Source organism: Schistocerca gregaria, unplaced genomic scaffold (assembly GCF_023897955.1).
Source record: "Schistocerca gregaria isolate iqSchGreg1 unplaced genomic scaffold, iqSchGreg1.2 ptg000846l, whole genome shotgun sequence".
Lineage (NCBI taxonomy): Eukaryota > Metazoa > Arthropoda > Insecta > Orthoptera > Acrididae > Schistocerca > Schistocerca gregaria.
In genome coordinates, this window is record NW_026062210.1 from 200,001 (window position 1) to 205,000 (window position 5,000).

Consider the following 5,000-nt stretch of genomic DNA (forward strand, 5'->3'; position numbering starts at 1 on the left):
GGTAGTCTCGCCTGCTCTGAGGTCGTTGTACGAGGTGTCGCACGCCACACCGCCAGCCGGCTGTGCACGCTACCGAGAAAGTACCGGTATGCGAACCGCCAGGCGACGGGCGCGCATCGCACGTTTAAGGAGACGCGGCCGGCCACACAGGCGACCACGACACTCCCACGTCTCCGAAGCGGGACAAACGCCGCGCGCTTCAGTATACGTAGCCGACCCTCAGCCAGACGTGGCCCGGGAACGGAATCCATGGACCGCAATGTGCGTTCGAAACGTCGATGTTCATGTGTCCTGCAGTTCACATGTCGACGCGCAATTTGCTGCGTTCTTCATCGACCCACGAGCCGAGTGATCCACCGTCCTGGGTGATCTTTTCCTTTTCAGTCTCCCACTGTCTCTTTCAAGACAGTAGCATTTGCGGGACTGAGGCGTCTGACGGCCCCTGTTCCACTATTTTTTTTTGTGTCCAACGGCCTCACAGCCGATGGGCGTCGTACGGCTCCACACCGGAGCGGACAGGCACTCGGGCGAACGTCATTCAAAACCGGCGCCAGGCGCCGCAGGCCAGCCGCTCCAGAGCTTCAGCGCTCGTACCACACAACAACAACAACAACACTTCCGCTAGTTTTGAGAGGCACGCGTGGTTCCGCACGCGGCGCACGGCCACTGCCGTACAGGTAGCGTGTTGCGCGACACGACACGACACGCACATCGAAAGACATGCAGTCTAGTCGGTAATGATCCTTCCGCAGGTTCACCTACGGAAACCTTGTTACGACTTTTACTTCCTCTAAATGATCAAGTTTGGTCATCTTTCCGGTAGCATCGGCAACGACAGAGTCGATGCCGCGTACCAGTCCGAAGACCTCACTAAATCATTCAATCGGTAGTAGCGACGGGCGGTGTGTACAAAGGGCAGGGACGTAATCAACGCGAGCTTATGACTCGCGCTTACTGGGAATTCCTCGTTCATGGGGAACAATTGCAAGCCCCAATCCCTAGCACGAAGGAGGTTCAGCGGGTTACCCCGACCTTTCGGCCTAGGAAGACACGCTGATTCCTTCAGTGTAGCGCGCGTGCGGCCCAGAACATCTAAGGGCATCACAGACCTGTTATTGCTCAATCTCGTGCGGCTAGAAGCCGCCTGTCCCTCTAAGAAGAAAAGTAATCGCTGACAGCACGAAGGATGTCACGCGACTAGTTAGCAGGCTAGAGTCTCGTTCGTTATCGGAATTAACCAGACAAATCGCTCCACCAACTAAGAACGGCCATGCACCACCACCCACCGAATCAAGAAAGAGCTATCAATCTGTCAATCCTTCCGGTGTCCGGGCCTGGTGAGGTTTCCCGTGTTGAGTCAAATTAAGCCGCAGGCTCCACTCCTGGTGGTGCCCTTCCGTCAATTCCTTTAAGTTTCAGCTTTGCAACCATACTTCCCCCGGAACCCAAAAGCTTTGGTTTCCCGGAGGCTGCCCGCCGAGTCATCGGAGGAACTGCGGCGGATCGCTGGCTGGCATCGTTTATGGTTAGAACTAGGGCGGTATCTGATCGCCTTCGAACCTCTAACTTTCGTTCTTGATTAATGAAAACATACTTGGCAAATGCTTTCGCTTCTGTTCGTCTTGCGACGATCCAAGAATTTCACCTCTAACGTCGCAATACGAATGCCCCCGCCTGTCCCTATTAATCATTACCTCGGGTTCCGAAAACCAACAAAATAGAACCGAGGTCCTATTCCATTATTCCATGCACACAGTATTCAGGCGGGCTTGCCTGCTTTAAGCACTCTAATTTGTTCAAAGTAAACGTGCCGGCCCACCGAGACACTCAACAAAGAGCACCCTGGTAGGATTTAAACGGGGTCCGCCTCGGGACGCGAAAGCACCCCTTCGGCTCGCCCCACCGGCAGGAAGTCCCACGATACATGCCAGTTAAACACCGACGGGCGGTGAACCAACAGCGTGGGACACAAATCCAACTACGAGCTTTTTAACCGCAACAACTTTAATATACGCTATTGGAGCTGGAATTACCGCGGCTGCTGGCACCAGACTTGCCCTCCAATAGATACTCGTTAAAGGATTTAAAGTGTACTCATTCCGATTACGGGGCCTCGGATGAGTCCCGTATCGTTATTTTTCGTCACTACCTCCCCGTGCCGGGAGTGGGTAATTTGCGCGCCTGCTGCCTTCCTTGGATGTGGTAGCCGTTTCTCAGGCTCCCTCTCCGGAATCGAACCCTGATTCCCCGTTACCCGTTACAACCATGGTAGGCGCAGAACCTACCATCGACAGTTGATAAGGCAGACATTTGAAAGATGCGTCGCCGGTACGAGGACCGTGCGATCAGCCCAAAGTTATTCAGAGTCACCAAGGCAAACGGACCAGACAAGCCAATCCGATTGGTTTTGATCTAATAAAAGCGTCCCTTCCATCTCTGGTCGGGACTCTGTTTGCATGTATTAGCTCTAGAATTACCATAGTTATCCAAGTAACGTGGGTACGATCTAAGGAACCATAACTGATTTAATGAGCCATTCGCGGTTTCACCTTAATGCGGCTTGTACTGAGACATGCATGGCTTAATCTTTGAGACAAGCATATGACTACTGGCAGGATCAACCAGGGAGCTGCGTCAACTAGAGCTGAGCAGCCGGCCGCCCGGGAGTGTGTCCCGGGGGCCCGCGCGAACACGCAAGCGTCCGCTCAATTATTCTGCAAACAGGAGGAGGCCGAGCTCCCCTGCACGATACACCTCGAAACCCTCTCAGGTCCCGGCGGCGCGCAGCGCCGTCCTAGGTACTTGGTCGGTTTCGAGAGAGGCGCAATCGCCCGGAGTTAGGCGAGTAGACGGTTTTAGTGCGAACACCCTTGCTCCCAACTGAGCTTGCCGCTGCCGACAGAGGCCCGGGAGCGTGCTGTCGTGGCATTGCCGGCGGGAGACAACACGCGCCACCTATGGTGACCGGCAGCTCCAACGCCAGCGCCACACAAGGGCAAAGCCCCACTTGGGTGCAGAAGCGAACTCTCCCAGCACAGCGCACGCGCCAACACGTCCGCACAACTGCGATACAAACCACCTGCGAGAACCGCTGGGGCGACCGAGCAGCAGACGGCGTCGCGGCGCCGAGTGCCAGGCGGCGGCGCATCCTCAACGCACACAGTCCTCAATCAGACCAGCACACTGCAGATGTCCACCGCGCTTCGCACCGGGCTCGGCTGAACCAACTTTGGCCGCCAGGCGCCGCGTGCAGGGTGCGCCGCAGCGTAGCTGCGCCGCCTGCCGAGCCCGTCGGCTGGCGCTCCTGCCACTCGGCGCCCCCCACCAGCCGCCTGTTGCGCGTGCGCCCACGCAGCGCGCGGCCAACACGCCGGGCGGCCCCCCTTCACCGGCCGGGAACAGTCCCACCAAGCCACCGCCGCGTATCGCTTCATACCCACATGGGCCTAGTCACGTGTGTGGATGTGGCGGGTACCGCTGAAACAACCGGTTAATAGCTGTACCGATCGTCGCCATCACAGATTCACCTCCAGCGTGAACAACCGCTCAACAACGGATTTCCAGTTCATTTGCGTATCTTGGGCAGTAAACGTAGATGTCCACCTACATTTGCGAATTCAACAATTCTTGCATGCCAGGATGTCATGTGTCACGACACGCTACATCAGACCACATACACACTGCGACATGTGCAGAAGAGAACACGTGGAAGGTGGCCCGCGCACGTATGCGATGTCCCTTCCGCGATCCACTGTCAACCGGCATCTGCGGCATGTCCCAGATATGGAACGCGGTCCACCAGGGTAGCACTTTGTGTGAGGCAATACGACAAAGTCGGAATACACGCGTCACTACATCACACGGCTCACGCTGACCTGACCTGACTCACCGCACCACCACCCCCAGCGACCCAGGGTGACATACAATGCGTTCGTACGTTCCTCCCACACGCCTCTACGGCGTACCACAGTGCAACCTAGCTGTTATTGGGAGACGAGACAAGTAGCATCGAGCACAACATATGGAAATTGAGATTCGACACCGTTGGGCACAGCCAGCGTACGGTCACACGTATCACACTACTTCACTCTGTACGTAACTACCGATGATCGGTACAGCGTGTGGGTTACGCGTACGACATCAGCGGACAATGGACACAGACCATACCACGACGTACACTGAGGGCGTCGACATCTGAACGCAACTGAACAGCTGCGAGGCTCATTTAACACTCAAACGCCAGACCGACCAGCTTGAGAGGACGGAGACACAAAGAGAGGGGCAGAGGGGGGGGGGGGCGATATAGTCCTATTGCAGTACAATTGACAGTGGATAGCGGGAATATGTGGAAAGTAAGCAACACTCGCAAGACATCTACATGAGGATAACAACGACACCAGAGATTCCGAGCAGTGAACTATGTTAGGCAAAGGGACAACGTGGGTTAGGTTAAGGGACAACGTGGGTTAGGTTAAGGGACAACGTGGGTTAGGTTAAGGGACAACGTGGGTTAGGTTAAGGGACAACGTGGGTTAGGTTAAGGGACAACGTGGGTTAGGTTAAGGGACAACGTGGGTTAGGTTAAGGGACAACGTGGGTTAGGTTAAGGGACAACGTGGGTTAGGTTAAGGGACAACGTGGGTTAGGTTAAGGGACAACGTGGGTTAGGTTAAGGGACAACGTGGGTTAGGTTAAGGGACAACGTGGGTTAGGTTAAGGGACAACGTGGGTTAGGTTAAGGGACAAATTGAGTTAGGTTAAGGGACAAATTGAGTTAGGTTAAGGGACAAATTGAGTTAGGTTAAGGGACAAATTGAGTTAGGTTAAGGGAGAAATTGAGTTAGGTTAAGGGACAAATTGAGTTAGGTTAAGGGACAAATTGAGTTAGGTTAAGGGACAAATTGAGTTAGGTTAAGGGACAAATTGAGTTAGGTTAAGGGACAAATTGAGTTAGGTTAAGGGACAAATTGAGTTAGGTTAAGGGACAAATTGAGTTAGGT

The 5,000-nt window shown here is 54.7% G+C and overlaps 3 non-coding genes across 3 annotated transcripts in view; all 3 read right to left on the minus strand.

Annotated features, from left to right (window-relative positions):
• LOC126322878 (large subunit ribosomal RNA) overlaps positions 1-25 on the minus strand; it is a 4,222-nt gene extending 4,197 nt beyond the window's left edge. Inside the window, exon 1 of the ribosomal RNA XR_007559284.1 lies at positions 1-25. This exon is cut by the window's left edge and continues 4,197 nt beyond it. This is a non-coding gene — a ribosomal RNA (large subunit ribosomal RNA).
• A 188-nt stretch (positions 26-213) lies between these two features.
• Positions 214-368, minus strand: LOC126322908 (5.8S ribosomal RNA). Its single transcript, XR_007559307.1, has one exon. It is a non-coding gene; the product is annotated as a 5.8S ribosomal RNA (ribosomal RNA).
• Positions 369-735: 367 nt separating this feature from the next.
• On the minus strand, positions 736-2,628 carry LOC126322932 (small subunit ribosomal RNA). Its single transcript, XR_007559330.1, has one exon. It is a non-coding gene; the product is annotated as a small subunit ribosomal RNA (ribosomal RNA).
• Between the last annotated feature and the right edge of the window lie 2,372 nt (positions 2,629-5,000).